Source organism: Pleurodeles waltl, chromosome 1_2 (genome assembly GCF_031143425.1).
Source record: "Pleurodeles waltl isolate 20211129_DDA chromosome 1_2, aPleWal1.hap1.20221129, whole genome shotgun sequence".
Taxonomy (NCBI): Eukaryota; Metazoa; Chordata; class Amphibia; order Caudata; family Salamandridae; genus Pleurodeles; species Pleurodeles waltl.
This window is the reverse complement of record NC_090437.1, coordinates 888,857,848-888,873,852: the sequence shown is the minus strand read 5'-3', so window position 1 is coordinate 888,873,852 and position 16,005 is coordinate 888,857,848. Positions and strand designations below refer to the sequence as shown.

General features: G+C 47.5%; 1 protein-coding gene and 1 pseudogene across 2 annotated transcripts in view; one reads left to right on the top strand and one right to left on the bottom strand.

The window, feature by feature from the left end:
• Positions 1 to 3,920: 3,920 nt before the first annotated feature.
• Positions 3,921 to 15,498, bottom strand: LOC138255716 (WD repeat-containing protein 18 pseudogene; annotated as a pseudogene).
• Positions 12,967 to 16,005, top strand: part of LRP2BP (LRP2 binding protein) — a 222,570-nt gene continuing 219,531 nt past the window's right edge. For both annotated transcript variants that reach the window (XM_069199666.1, XM_069199657.1), the window contains exon 1: positions 12,967 to 13,102. The gene's annotated coding sequence lies outside the window, so the exon portion shown is untranslated. The remainder of the gene's footprint in view (positions 13,103 to 16,005) is intronic.

Below are 16,005 nucleotides of genomic sequence, written 5' to 3'. Positions count from 1 at the left end.
GATAAAGAAAGCTTGACTGAGAAGTCTACGCGTCATTGGTCATAACACTACAAACAAGGCCATACAGAAAGGCACCACACTAGAATGCAATATAGAGCTACACAGTATAAGGAGTGCTAACGCTAAAGGCGACTACAAACAGATACAGAAAAGAGAGCTAGCTGACAGAAAAATTGATAACAAAGCATATAGTAGAAGAAGCACAGGGGCTATGCTTAAGGAGCTCACACACCACCAAAGTTGCTGGGTGGCGGCTAAGCACAACTCCAGAAGTCTCCAGAAAGTGAAGGGCTCCAATGGAGAACAAGAAAGAAGCTACTGTTCCACAATCTGTCAAAGATGATCCAGAGGCCAGCACGTCACGGGGCCTCAGAAGTGGTATGTCCGAACCAATTCACCAAGACCAACAGGAGGAGTCGGAGACAGCTTTAGTTGCAGTGTCAGCCAATCCTGTGAACAATAACAATGTTGCCGTTTTCCTGAAACCACCACCACCTTTCGATACATCCAAAATGGAACATATTGGCACTGGATGGACTGCTAGGATAGAGACCTTTGATGATTTCATTGATGCCTTAGAAGAAAGAAACAACAAAAAGATCATCAAGTACTCCAAAAAATCTTGCTGGTGATGGTGTGAAAGAAGTCATAAAGAAAGCCAGAAAACGCATGATGAAACAGCTGATGAAGGTACGTACTGTCAAGTCAAAGAAGCTTTGAACCTCAAGTTCAATCCAGTGCTGAATGTAGATTACGAAAGGTATGTTTTCAGTCAAGAACGACAAAGAGTTGGTGAAACCATGGATGAATTTGTTGAGAGACTGGAAACGCTCATAAAACATTGCAGATTCGATTAATTTAATGACGAATAAGCAATACGTTTCAGAATTATTATTGAATGCCTGTCAGATTCATTCAGACAACAAATGCTGAGAGAGGCTCTTAGTCTGGAGCGAGTGCTCATGGCTGCCAGAGCTGAAGAGCATGCTGATCGACAAGCTGCTAATATGGAGGCCAGAAATGCCCAAAGTGAGTCGGTCACGAACATGAAAAGCAAGCAGAAACACAAAGCTGAAGGACACACGGTTATGTCTACAGGGGAAAAGAAGTTGAGTTTCAAATATGGATTGCCGCTTCCACACAACGGTAGATGTCCCTCCACCGGACAGATATGCAAGGGCTGTGGTAAAGACAACCATCTTGTAACACTCTGCAAGGCGAAGAAAAAAGTAAGTGCGTCACGGCAAGAAGACAAAATGGCCAACCGAACGTTTCAGAAGTGATGTTCGACGTACACCCACAAGGTCAAGCGACCACACTGGTTGAGACAAATTGACATCAAACCAAGTTGATCGTCATCTAAACCATCATCAAAAACGTTTGTCAGTATCACTATTGAGTGAAAGTGAAGAAGATGATTGCATGATGTCAATGTTTACCTCAGAGAAATGCGCACATGTTAGACTGGCAGCATGTGAGGAGAAATACCAGTCAAAGAAAACTCGATATGAGAAAGCACCCAAGCCATTCAAACATTGTCCAAAGATTACACTGAAAATAAATGGTTGTGCAATACCTTTGATCACTGACAGCAGTGCTACGATAAATATTAAGCCTGAGGTGAAATACAAGAAACTGTCTTCTTTACCATGACTGACCCCATTGAAAACAAAATTGTACACGTGAGCTGCATCAACGCCTCTGAAAAGTAAAGGCTCATTTCTACCAATGATGAAACTCAAGAAGACAAAAGTGCAAGCACCCATTCACGTACTTCAAAGTACAGCATCAAGTACATGTTTACTCAGTTTCAGCACAGCTGTTGATATGGGACCTATATCGGTGAATTACAAAATGAATGCTCATCACAGAATAGTCAGTTTCTGTCATTATTTCATTGACTAAGAAAACTTAAGACTATGAAAGTAAAATTACATATCAATGAAGATGTTTGACCTGTTACTCAGAGACACAAAAGAACTGCATTGCATTTACAAGAAGCTGTTGAAAAGGAAAACTAATCATTATTTTAGCATAATATCATTGAACGTTGTACTGGTCCAATGCTTTGCCAAAGACAGCCAAAGAGCTGTACGCATCTGTGTGGATATGTGTCAAGCGATTGAAAGAGAACGACATCCAGGTCCACAGATTGTTGATATGATAAAACAATTGAACAGTGCAAAGGTCTTCTCTCACCTTGATTTAAACAAAAGACATTATCAGTATTTGGAACTCAAGGAGAATTGCAAGTACATTACAATCTTTTCTACATATATTTGTCTGTTTCAGTACAAAAGACTAAGGCCCTCATTACAACATTGGCGGGCGGCAATCGCCGCCCCGCCAAGTTGTAACCGTCGTGCGGCCGCCAATGCGGCCACACTCCTGCAGTGCCCATTTTGACATCCCCACTGGGCCGGCGGGGATGTGGGCCGCAACATGGGAGCCGGCTCCAAATGGAGCCAGCGGTGTTGCGGCCGTGCGACGGGTGCAGTTGCACCTGTCGCGCTTTTCACTGTCTGCTATGCAGAAAGTGAAAAGCTGCATGGGGCCCTGTCAGGGGGCCCCCTGCACCTGTCGCGCTTTTCACTGTATGCTATGCAGAAAGTGAAAAGCTGCATGGGGCCCTGTCAGGGGGCCCGTGACTCCCCGTACCGCCAGCCTTTTCCTGGTGGTTCAAACCGCCAGGAAAAGGCTGGCGGTAGGGGGACTCGTAATCCCCTGGGCAGCGCTGCTAGCAGCGCTGCCCTTGCGGATTACTACCGCCGGGGCCATTGTGGCGGGAAACCCCTGAAGCACCGCCAGCCTGTTGGCGGTGCTTCCTCCAAAACAGCCCTGGCGGTCTCGGACCGCCAGGGTTGTAATGAGGGCCTAAGGGCCTGATTTAGATCTTGGCAGAGGTAATACCCCATCACAAACGTGACAGATACCCCGTCTGCCTTATTATGATCTCCATAGGATATCCTGGGATCATAATAAGGCGGATGTTTATGACAGAGTATTTCCCTCCGCTAGGATCTAAATCAGGCCCTAAGTTTTGGTGTGTTATCAGCTGCAGAGATTTTTCAAGATGTCATTAGACATATCATACAACCTGTTGTAAATTATTTTAACTATAGCAATGATGTGTAGTTTTCTGAGCTACACAGAAGGAACATGGCAAAGCTTTAAGGGAAGTATATATATATATATATATTATTTTTTCAGTTTTCCTTTATTTAAAAAAATATATATACCTATCAATGTTCCAACAAGTGCACTAAACATTTGCTAGTAACAAAAGGTAAACAAACCACAAGAAAGAAAAGAACATGGTGCCAATCAAGGTACTCCCTGGAACAGTTGCCGTTGACTGGTTGGTTTCTTCTCAAGGTCCACTGAAAAGCTAGAGCTGCCAGTTGGATTATAAGAAAACATATCTATGTAGCATGTGAGTGGAGACCATCTCAGTGTGTGCAGACATGTGCACACAGGGGGATAGTACACAAATATCAGAGAAAACTATTTATAACATAATATTAATACAAAAGGATGCTTGTAGTTGATCTTCAGATAGGTGTGTTTGGAGGCTGATGCTTTCCTGGGTTGGTAACATTCATAGGCGCTTTTGCAGACATGCACAGATGCCTGGGTGCGGAGCTGCACCAGCTGCAGCAGGCATGTGTAGGCTTATAACGGGTAGTTGTGTAAACTGTTACAGCCTGCAGGTAACACTTGTAGCCTTCCAGCCTGGTGCAGATACCAGCTCTGAGTAGAACTAGCCACACAAAACAGTTGTTCGTTCATTGCTTGGAGGTAACGAAAGCTGAAAGAGTTAATAGTCACAATCAGTCGTATTAGGTCCACGACACGCTTCCGATGCAGGTCCCACATGGCAGCCCTAGCCCTAAGTACGGTGACTTGAGGATTAGTGGCTGTAGAGAGCAGTCGTGGACTTAAGGCTTGGTAATAATGCGGGCGGAGAAATTAAACAGGTCTTTGTTAATCTTCCTTAAGGTGCTGACCTCGTCCTTGAGCTCGGTCACTCGAACCATCAGCTGCTCCGAGTCACCTAGGTCACTCTTATCCAGGGAGTCGCACATCAGGCCATGCAGTCGGTCTGCTTTCTGCAGGTAAGTCTCTGCCGAACCCTGCTGGTGAAGGCCAAGTCGTATGGTCACTCCGCCGCTCCCTTGTTCGTCATTGCTCTCGGCCCCCTGCAGGTGTTTGCTGAAGCGTGGAAGGGGGATACTGGGACGACTGTCTGTGCTGAACATGCTGACTGGAGCAGGGGTGATGACAGCATTCGTCACAGGACCTTTGTGCACCACAGTCTGGAGACACTGCTTGCTCTGGATGTCCCACAGCTGGACTGTCTCATCGTGAGACCCGGACAGTAGCAGCTGACCATTCTTGGACACGGACAGGCACATCACCTGGTTCCTGTGCCCTCTGAACATCCTGCTGCTCTCCTTCTCAGTCTGAAAGGCTCTGTCCCGCTGCACCGGCCGAGCACGGAGATCAACCTGGAATATGGAGCCGTTGCTGACCCCACAGAACATGTGGTACTCTGTAGGGTCAAGGGTCACTGCCATGATCCTCACGTCAAACAAAATGGACATCAAGAGGTCCCCGGAGGGGATGGACCAAAGCTTGGCCGTCTGATCGAGGAACGATGTGGCTGCTCTCGCCAGGGCTCCACCAGCACCACACTGCAGGTCTGTGATGGGAAGGGTGTGCTGGGACCAGACATGAAGTGGCTCTGCAAGCTGAGACTGCTCAGTATTCATGACACTGTAGAGGCTTCAGACTAGTGAAAGGTTGTCTTTGGCCCCAGACAAGAAGTGGCTGCTGTCTTCAGTGAAACAGAGTCAAGTGAGGCCCTGGTAGTGTCTGCTCAGAATGGCCAGGAGCGCTCCGGAGGAGACCTCCCAGAGTAGATGCTCTCAGCCATTCCCGCTGCCGAGTAGAGGCCATTCGGAGATGCTGCTAGGCAGTTCACGGGCCCTGGGCAGACAATCTTCTGCTGCAACTGGTCTGGGCGCCACAGCTCCCACACGTTGATGCAGCTCTTGCCTGGCTGCGCCCCCAGCAGGTGTTCCCCGCCCAGCAGAGCCAGGGCCCGGGGCCCGCCCCGTGGAAGGAGCCGAGGGCCGAGCCTGACTGCAGCTCCCAGGTCGCGCAGGCCGAGAGCGGGAGCCCGGAGTCCGAGGACAGGGCCAGCTCTGGGGGTGCCGGCTTGGCGCCTGGGGGGGAGGGGCACCGGAAGCAAAGGGGGGGGGGGCGAGAGACCACAGAGGAGAGACGCACCAAGGGAAGTATATTGTTTACTTGTTGATGCTGGTCTAATGCTAAAATCTGAGGGTTAGAAATGGGGTCTTTGGTTGGCAGTCAGGTTACCGCATGTCCAAACAAGGACCCTCACTCTAGTCAGGGCAAAGGAGAAACACACCCGGTTAACCCTCGCTCGCCCCCTTGGTAGGTTGGCACGAGCAGAAAAGCTTAACCCAGAGGCAATGTGTAAAGTATTTGTACCAAACCCACACACAGTGATACAGTCAAAACACTTTCAAAATGGGCACCACACCAGTTTAGAAAAAAAAGGAATATTTCTCTAAATCAAACAAGACCAAAATGACAAAAATCCAACATACACAAGGTAAGATATGAATTTTCAAAGTAAAAAGAGCCTTACTCCGTAGAAAATAATGGAAACTTTGTTATACAAAGTACCTGGTTTGTGTAAAAATAAAGCAGCATGGGCGTGCGTGCGTCAGAAAAGTCAGCGATGCGTTGATTTTTTATTCGCAAGTGAGGCCGTGCGTCGTTTCTTCTCCGGTCGAGTCGGCGATGAGTTGTTTTTCTCCCCCCACAAGAGAGTTATGCGTCGCTTTTCAGACAGGCACCTCAGATCCATGCAGACTTATGTTGATTGTTGATGCCCAGCGATGATGCATGAAAAATCCAGCCGCACGGTGTTTGAAAACCATGCTGTGTGGGATTTGCATTGTTATCAGCAGGCACAAGCGGGTGTTGCATCGTTTCTCTAGTTGCGATGCATCGATCTACCAGCCGCGATGCAGGTGGAGCATCGATTTTAGCCACGAAGCAGGTGGTGCATCATTTTTTAGCCACGTTGCAGGTGGTGCATCACAATTTTCTCTGCACAGTGTTCTGTGCGTGGATTTCAGTCTTTCTTCTGCCAACTTCACCTCTCAAGGGCACCATTTGGCAGGGCAGGAGTCTCAGCAGAGGGTCCAGGTGCTGGCAGAGGAAGACTTTGATGGCCCAGAGACTTCAAAACAGGAGGCAAGCTCAATCCACGTCTTTAGAGATTCTTCACAAGCAGGAATATACCACAAAGTCCAATCTTTGTCCTCTTTCAGGCAGAAGCAGCAACTGGAGGCCAACCAAGCAAAGCACAGTCACAGGCAAATGGGCAGTACTCCTCCTCCAGCGCTTCAGCTCTTCTCCTTGGCAGAGGTTCCTCTTAATTGCAGAAGTAATCTAAAAATCTGGAGTTTTTGGGTCCAATACTTATACCCCTTTCTGCCTTTAAAGTAGGCAAACTTCAAAGGAAAGTCTCTGTTGTTTACAGGATCCTGTCTTGCCCAGGCCAGGCCCCGGACACACTCCAGGGGGTTGGAGACTGCAATGTGTGACGGCAGGCACAGCCCATTCAGTTGTAAGTGACCACTCCTTCCTCCACTCTAGCTCAGATGGCCCATCAGGATATGCAGGCTACACCCCAGCTCCCTTTGTGTCACTGTCTAGAGGGGATTCACAAACAGCCCAACTGTCAGTCTGACCCAGACAGGGAATACACAAGCAGGCAGAGTCATAGACTCGCAGACTGGTTTAAGCAAGAAAATGCCCACTAAAAGTGAAATTTTCAAACAGACAATTTAAAAACCAACTGTACCAAAAGATGTATTTGTAAATTGTGAGTTCAGAGACCCCAAGCTCCATATCTCTATCTGCTCTCAAAGGGAAAATACACTTTAAGGATATTTAAAGGCAGCCCCATGTTAACCTATGAGAGAGAAAGGCCTTGCACCAGTGAAAAACGAATTTGACAGTATATCACTGTTAGGACATGTAAAACACATCAGTACCTGTCCCATCCTTAACATACAGTGCATCCTGCCCATGGGGCTACCTAGGGCATACCCTTAGGTGTGCCTTACATCTATAAAAAGGGAAGGTTTGGGCCTGGCAAGTGGGTACACTTGCCTGGTCGAATTGCCAGGCTAAAACTGCACACACAGACACTGCAGTGGCAGGTCTGAGCCATTTTCACATGGCTACTCGTGTGGGTGGCACAACCAGTGCTGCAGGCCCACTAGTAGCATTTGATTTACAATAAATCAATCAATCAGTGAATTTATAAAGCGCGCTATGTACCCGACAGGGTTTCGAGGCGCTGGGGGGGGGGGTGCTGCTAGCGTTCGAAGAGCCATGTCTTGAGGAGTCTCCTGAAGGTGAGGAGGTCCTGGGTCTGGCGTAGTGAGGTGGGGAGAGAGTTCCAGGTCTTGGCGGCGAGGAAGGAGAAGGATCTGCCGCCAGAGGTCTTGCGCTGGATTCGGGGGACGATGGCGAGGACGAGGTTGGCGGAGCGGAGTTGACGTGTGGGGATGTAGAAGTTGAGTCTGGTGTTTAGGTAGGTGGGTCCGGTGTTGTGTAGTGCCTTGTGTGCGTGGGTGAGGAGTTTGAAGGTGATCCTTTTATCCACAGGGAGCCAGTGGAGGTCCTTCAGGTGGGGGGAGATGTGACATCGGCGGGGTATGTCGAGGATCAGGCGGGCGGATGCGTTCTGTATGCGTTGGAGTCGTTTGATGTCTTTCGTTGGGATGCCTGTGTAGAGTGCGTTGCCGTAGTCAAGTCTGCTACTGACGAGGGCTTGAGTTACCGTCTTCCTGGTTCCTGTTGGAATCCACTTGAAGATCCTGCGGAGCATACGGAGGGTGTTGAAACAAGAAGAGGAGATGGCGTTGACCTGTTTGGACATGGTGAGGGCAGAGTCGAGGACGAAGCCGAGGTTTCGTGCGTGGCTGGCTGGGGTGGGTGGGGGTCCGAGGGCGGTGGGCCACCAGGAGTCGTTCCAGGCCGAGGGGGTGCGTCCGAGGATGAGGACTTCCGTTTTGTCGGAGTTGAGCTTCAGGCGGCTGTTGTTCATTCACTCGGCGATGGATTTTAGTCCCTCGTGGAGGTTGGTTTTGGCGGTGAGCGGATCTTTGGTCAGGGAGAGGACGAGCTGGGTGTCGTCGGCGTAGGAGATGATGCTGAGGTTGTGATGACGGGCCAGTTGTGCTAGGGGGGCCATGTAGACGTTGAACAACGTTGGGCTAAGAGAGGAGCATTGGGGGACGCCGCAGATGAGGTTGGTGGCTTTGGAGCGGAAGGGTGAGAGTCGGACTCTCTGGGTTCTGTCGGAGAGGAAGGATGAGATCCAGTTGAGGGCTTTGTTTTGTTGTCAACTTCCAGTCCCCCAGAAGATGTTTACATGTTTTGTTCATTCCTTGGCATGGCTAGTTAGTGTTCACGATATGTACAAGACTTTTGCCACTGTGAGTGCTCCACTGAGAGAGTTGACAAAAAAGAATGTTTAATTTCACTGGTAACATGAATTTGGGCAGAGTCTTAAGAGAACTAAACAAGCTATTGAAAACGCTACTGAAATGGCATATTTTAATCCAAAACTACGTACAGAAGTTGTTGCTGATACTAGCCCAGTTGGGTTAGGTGCTATCCTTGCACAACACAGTGGACGGCCAAATGCTCGAAGACATATTGTGGCTTATGCAAGTAAAAGTTTGCCTCAGACTGAAGGTGCTTATTCACAACCAGAAAAAGAAAGTATAGCCATGGTGTGGGCTTGTGAACATTTCCATGTATTCTTGTAAGGAAAACAGTTCATACTGTTGACAGATCATCAAGCACTACTAACTATATTTGGTAACCCAGAAGCCAAGATGCCTCCATGAATTGAATGATGGGGATTACGATTGCAAGAGTACAACTACACAATTGTGCATCGGCCAGGGAAGGACCAAAACATTGCAGACTACTTCTCAAGAATGCACATACAATGTCATGGTACCCCAGATAAGATTGCTGAAGCCTACATAAATTAAATTGTGAAATAGGACACATCAGCTGCAATTTTGTTGGAACAAATTGTCACTGTCATGAGTCAAGATAGTGGCATGTTGACGTTGAAAGACATTATTACACATCAGTCATGGAATAAACATACTCAACCTCTTACTAGTGACAGCAAGTATGAGAAATACAAAAATGTCAAAGATGAACTCCCACTAGCACAAAAAGGAATTATCCTGAGGGGTTCACGAATTGTCATTCTGGAGTGTTCCCAACAACAAGTGATTGAAGTGGCTGATAAAGGACATTGTGGAACTGTTGCCACAGCTTAACGAGCTCTCCGTGCTCAAGTCTGGTTTCCTCATCTTGAAGAACGAGTTGAAAAAGAATGATAAACCGGTCATCTATGTAAATGCCTATCACCGGAAACTACTCCACAACCTTTGAACATGTCAGAGATGCCCAAGCATGCCTGGGAAAGGATTGCTGTTGACTTTTTCCGTCGACTTCATAGTGGACATCACCTAATGGTGATTGTGTATGAATGCTCGCGCTTCCCATTAGTTGAAGATCTCTCATTTATGACTCAGGAAAGAGTCCTTGAGAAATTAGATGGCATCTTTGCGATATGGGGCATTCCTACAATTCTGAAAACTGACAATGGCCCACCTTTTTATTAGCAAAGAATTCAGAGACTTCATCAACCTGCTTAATGTGAAGCATCAGAAAAGCACACCTCTTTGGCCACAGGCTAAAGGCCTTGTTGAACATTTCATGAATACACTAAAGAAAGCTGTTCAGTGTGCTACATTAGAGAAGTTCAAGCTCAAGGCTGTCTTGAATTCTACTGTACGAGCTTACCATTCAACTCCTCACTCTACCACAGGTGAAAGCCTTGCAACACTGATGTTCCGGAGTTGCCTCAGTGGACCACCATCAGATCCAAAACTAATGCAGAGACATTTACAACTGACTTGAGTCATAAGCAGAAAATGAAGGCCTATGCTGACAAAAGGTGACATGCAAAGAACATTGTTTTCAAGCGAGGAGATTGAGTGCTTGTTCATCAGCCACGACAATGCAAATCTGATGCCCCACTGGATGCCAACCCATTTCAAGTTATAACCAGTAAAGGGCACATGATAACTGCCCAATGTCCAGGAAAATCTATTATGCGAGATTCCTCGCACTTCAAACAGGTGACTCAATGCTCGTCAGACGTAGAGACTGGATCAGAGAAAACCTGTGGCGAATCCCAGATCACTATTCATCCTAAATCACCAAAGCAAATCCTGGACACACTGATTCTTAATTCCCAGTTTTCCAAGCCACCATCCGGACAAGTTATAAAAGCACCAAGAAGACTCATTGAAGAATTAGATTGTGTATATGTTGTAAAAAAATTGTCATTTTTTATTTAACAGAGGGGGAGATGTTGAACTTAGTGCAGTGAATGCAAGTTTAGCATGTTGAGTTTGCGGATACACGCTGAAGACTAAAGAAGTGTAATACATAGCTTGTGTGTGGCGTATTCATTGGTGGTACACCGGCTGGGGAGGATCCTACAGGGGCAAACAATGATGGAGGAGGGGGTATGGGGCAATTAATGACAGGGGAAGGAAGTGGGAAGTGGGCAAACGAAAAAGCGGAATGCAGGAGGGGTTGAGAGGGACAGTGCAAGTAAAACAACGGAATGGAGGAGGGGTGGGAGGGTGGAGGGCAAGCAACACCAACAGAATGCGGGGGTGGGAGGTACAGAGGCAAGCAACAACTGAGTGCGGAAGGGACAGGGCAAGCAACACCAAATGGATTACAGCCAAGGGATCAGGGACAGGTTCAAGGAACAACGGAATGTGGGAGGGACAGGGGCAAACAACAGTGAAAGGTCAGAAGAGTTGGGAGGGCCCGGGGTGGTTGAGAGATGTCCTGCAAACACATGGACTCTTATGGAGTGCTTTAACTAATACTAAAACAAGCTTTGGAAATGCCATTAAGTAAAGTTTGAAAGGAATGTTGTATGGAAATGTGGAACATTACCAGTAAATAGCACAGGAATTGATATGTATTTTTGTGGAAACTAAGAACTGTAGAATAATATTGGTGAAAGATGAAAGGTCAGGTGACAGTTGCACTATCAAACCAGACCTAAACATCCACGTAGATTAATGATTGTCCTCCTCCCATCTGAATGTGCTGCTGCCAAGAAAAATATGCTATATATTATCTGGGACACCTTACTAGCATTACAATGTCATGTCTGTACCCCGAATGTTCAAGTTCAGGCAGCTGGATAAATAAAATGACCACAGCTGTGTGGAGGGCATGCACTGTTTTGTGGAAGCCCACAACTTCTTCCCAATCGAATTATGTACTCCTGGCTCCCAACATGTGGGTGGATGCCAAGCCCCTCTCTAATGATGCTCACATAATTGTCTGGCAACAGCTGCACTGTCAAACCAAACCATAAAAAGAACATCCAAAAACGCTTAAATGGTGGAAGGACACTGGGCACCAAAAGGAAGCAGTCCTTGGTCCATGCTCCAGGGAAGGTGTGAATAGAAGGAGAATATAGACTCGAGCATGTGCAATACAGATGTTGTACCAATTTCTATTTTCAATGTAGCATGTCTATCTTGACTGTCAACTGCTGTAACAGCAAAATCAAATGATGCTCCTCGGCCCAGCGCTAGTTCAACAAAGTGTAGCCTTGGTTGCGAAGATACCTCTATCCAACACTAGCTTAATAAAATGTACTCTTGGTTTCCAGATACAGAAAAGTTTACCAGGTCAAGTGTCAGCTGTGCCTGGTCAAAACCCAGTCAGTTAGTAAATACACTTCCTTCCTCAACTTGTGGTCATAAATCTCACAAGAACACTGAGTCAGCTGAAACACATAATCCTTGCAACATGCAAAATCCCTGGGACACACGAAGAGCATAAAAAGAACAGAGTCTGTGAATAAACGTCTGTGAATTGTGCAGATTTGTTGGATTTTCTAATAAGGCCTAAAGTGTAACCTGGAAATCAAGACAGACTTCTAAGGAGGTTGGGGACCTCTCTTGTTTGTGCACAGCAGATGGCTTTAGCACTTGTTTACAGCAGTGATGCTCCTATTACAGTAAAACCTTTTGGCAACAGCTGAATTCCCTTCCTCAAATCAACCTGCGAGACACAGATTTTGAGCAGTCCTACGTGGGAAATCCGTAGCAAGTCTCACCAGAGACCAGGATTGATAGAAAAAAAAAACACATGGAAAGGAAAAGAAGCCAGTATGTGCTTACCAATGAGAAGCAAAAAATGAGAGTGACGATGAAGCCAACCAATGTTATTTAATGGACTGGCTCTAAGCCCCCTTAAGCTAACAAAATGGTTTTGCAGATGGCAGCGCATGGCCTGTCTCCGGCGATACCTAAAATTGGAATACCTCTTAGAAAGATAAGTCTATGGTGACGAAATTGTAATTGGTACATCTCTGCTTGTTCCTAAAACCTGGGAAGATGGTGATCCTAGTACAGCAAAGCTTTCATTTATGCCATTTTTAGGAAAAACACATGCGTTTAACTTAAATGTAGCTGTATTTTGGCTATTTTTGCAGTTCCCTCCAGGTAAACCTGCAAACCCTAAGTACCTTTAGAATCCTCAGACGCAAACAATTGGTGCGGATACCTTTTGTGGAAAATAGTTATGAAAGTGGAAGCACAAACTACCTCAAACTTCCAAAAAAGGGCTTAGTACCATGCGAGAAATGCATAGCAGCCAAGTGGTGAAATGATGTTTTTACAAAAACTGCCTGTGCTGTGGTGAAAAGCTGCTTTTTGGTTTCTTTAAACTCCCGCTGCCTTGGCCGCTAGATGGCGCTCCACTCCATTATTCTCTGTCAGATCGATGTAATAGTTGTTCAGCGGTCACCCGGCAACGGGTCAGGGAGAGCGAGAGGCCGGCGGCTGAGACGGTGCAGTGGGGGCCTGCCGAGCGGTCCCTCGGGTGGGAAACGTCCGGACCGGCGGCCGCAGCACTGGTAATTACCTAAAAGTACTGTTTGGGCGGATAGGGGTACGGGTGCGGATGTTGAGCGGTATTGAAGCAAGAAGTGACGCGTTTCTGCGCATAACAAGCTACACACTCCATGTTTTGCTGAGTCTGCCTGGTTACCTTAACTTCCTAAACAGCAGGCCGAGTGGTCGCAGCGGCAGAGAGCCCAGCGTCATCACACACAGGTACAATATGGGCCCCAAGCGGTCTCACCTGCAGCTTGTGAGCTGTGACGACCCTCTCTCTACATGTGGTGACGTTAAGATAAATCCAAAACTGCAAACTTCGGAGTACCAAGTGTGTTAAAGGAAGCGTTCTTGTTTTCCGGATTAGTAGCGCTGAAATAATCATTTTAAGTAACGAAATGTAACTCTACAGTCGTGAACCATGTAGAGTCCAGCTGGACTCATTCTAGTGTTTCTGCCAGCCACTCTGCTGAGGGCTGGTCTTGCTTGTATAGCCTACACCCACCCAACACGGCGTCACCAGTCAGGTGACCCTGCCAATAAAAGGGGCCGGGCGCACGTGCCTGGGGCCAGTTTATGACCACCCTACCACCGTGTCTGCGTCCCTTCCTTTACTAGCATGAGGGCCTAGGGCCCCACATTACAAACCATACAGTATCTGTAAAAGAATGGTTTGGCGCAAAGACTCAGTAACTAATAGCCTTGATATGTGGCCACTCGAGGGCCACCCACTACCCTTCACTTAAACATCTTTCATACCAGTGAGACGATCATTTAATATCAATACCGCCATTAACAGCTGCAGTGCTTGTGCCTGTTGCATTGATGACGTAATTATCAGTGATTTCATGTCGTAGGATGTAGGTAATACCTTCACTCATAATGTGAGCAAAGCCATCACCTCTGATCTCAGTGATACCATTTCTCCCCACCCCTCAATATCACCATAGTGTTCAGCATCTGTCATGTCACTGATGACTGATAGCGAAACAAAAGAGCACAGATGACTGACTGTAAGACCCCGTTCAGGCAGGCCAAAGGGCAGGCAGTGTCTAGTGGACTCTAGCCGTGGGGTTTATGGCCGTTCAGGGTGCTTGAACTCAGCATTTAACAATCAGCCAGCAAAGATAATAACTCCAACGTTCAGCCCAGGGATCATCTTTCAAAGAAAGAAAGTGTTTTTAGTCACACAGTTGTACTAAATTCTACAGGTGCAATGCGTCAATCAATTTGGTGTTTGTGGTTGTGCCTCGTCTTTGTGGCGCTACTCTCTCCCCGTCCCTCTATACTAATCCTTACAGGAGTGGCCAACCATCTGCTTGATCTTCCCCTACCCCTCTGGGTTGTCAGTAGAAAATATGAAGCAAGCGCCCGTGAAGCTGTTACTTGTTCATAGTCAAATGTGCACATATTGTTCAATTTTACCCCCTTATGGTACTCAGATGGCACATTCAAGTCCTCTGTTGTCCCTTGCAGGCTCCATCAGCCATACTGTACGTCTGCTGCTGGGGCTACGGTGAGGAACAAGTTTGCTGGGCCGCAGAGCAAAGGAAAGCTGGTTGCAGTTCATGTTTGCCTGCGTGCCTGCCCAGCCGCAGTCCTTTGAATCAGTGGCGCTGGCACCAGTGCTTAATTTTTGCTTGTTGTTTCCGGTGCTGAGCACCGGCACTTATTTTTGCGGGCCGGGGCTTATTCTTCTGCCTCAAGCATTTGCTGCGAGCAAAAGACACATATGAGAAAGACAGAGGAAGGGAAAAAACGAAAAAGCGTCACAAAGGGAGAAAGTAGAAAGCTGCAAGAGTGAGCTGAAGGGGCAGGGAGTGGCTGTAAATGGATTAAAGAGGCCGGAGATGGCTTCAGGATTACGCCACCTCAGTACGCACATTTAATTGCGGAAGCCGCATGTTTAAGATTAGGGCTTTGGGCACCGGCACATTTTTATTTACAAATTAAGCACTGGCTGGCCCAGGTGCAGACCTGGCCGTGGAGGTCTCTGATGGTTGCGATGATGCAGCCCTGCCTGGGTTAAGGACAGTCCCATCACTGGTTGGGCCAACTGTGGACACAACAATTATGGCCTGATTGGCCAGAGGTAGGTGAGGCCCTAACTGGGCCTACGATGATCACAGGAGTTGCTACCCCTATCTGGACTGGGATGATCACAACTGGGTATGCAGTGATGATGACAGTTACAGTTTCCACTGAGAACCAGAATGAGAGACCAGGGGGCCCACTTGTCACACAGCCCCTGACACATTCACTGTTGTGAAGTCCGCTCCCTCTGGATGTCACACAGCCCCTGGGGACAGGCTGGGCCTCTCTCCTCAGCAGTCTCACCTTCTGGAGAGTCAGACTGATGCCTTCTATTATCTCGCAGGAAGACATCTCGGTGCTTCAGGGCAGATCCACAGCTCATCCAGCGGAAATTGCAGACTTATGGTGATGTTCCCTCACCTCTGGGAGATTGGCTGCCAGGCAGACACCAGTCCTGGTTGCACAGCAGTCCTTTGGGTACTCTGTGGAGCGCTCACTGAAGTTCCACCCTTCACCCTTACCATCCACCAAATGGCAGTGCCCAGGAAGACTGATCAGCAGCTCCTCGCTAGCAAGAGGCCTCATGGAATTTTTAAAGGCTACCCTGTCTCCATCCTTATTTCAGTGTGTCCTCCATCCAGTACTCGAATTCAGGCATTGCACTTCCGATGATTACAGGCAGAGTCCTCACCATTAATTTTGTGCAGTGCCAGATCAGGGGCATCAAAAAATGGATGCCGCAGGCAGCCATTACTCATGCTCACTCACACACGGTTCAGGACCATACATTTGTTACATGCACTACTCATGCACACACTCTTAACATATATATGAGATACCAGCATAAGGGATTGGCCATACACATAATAGCAGAACATTACAGAAGTGG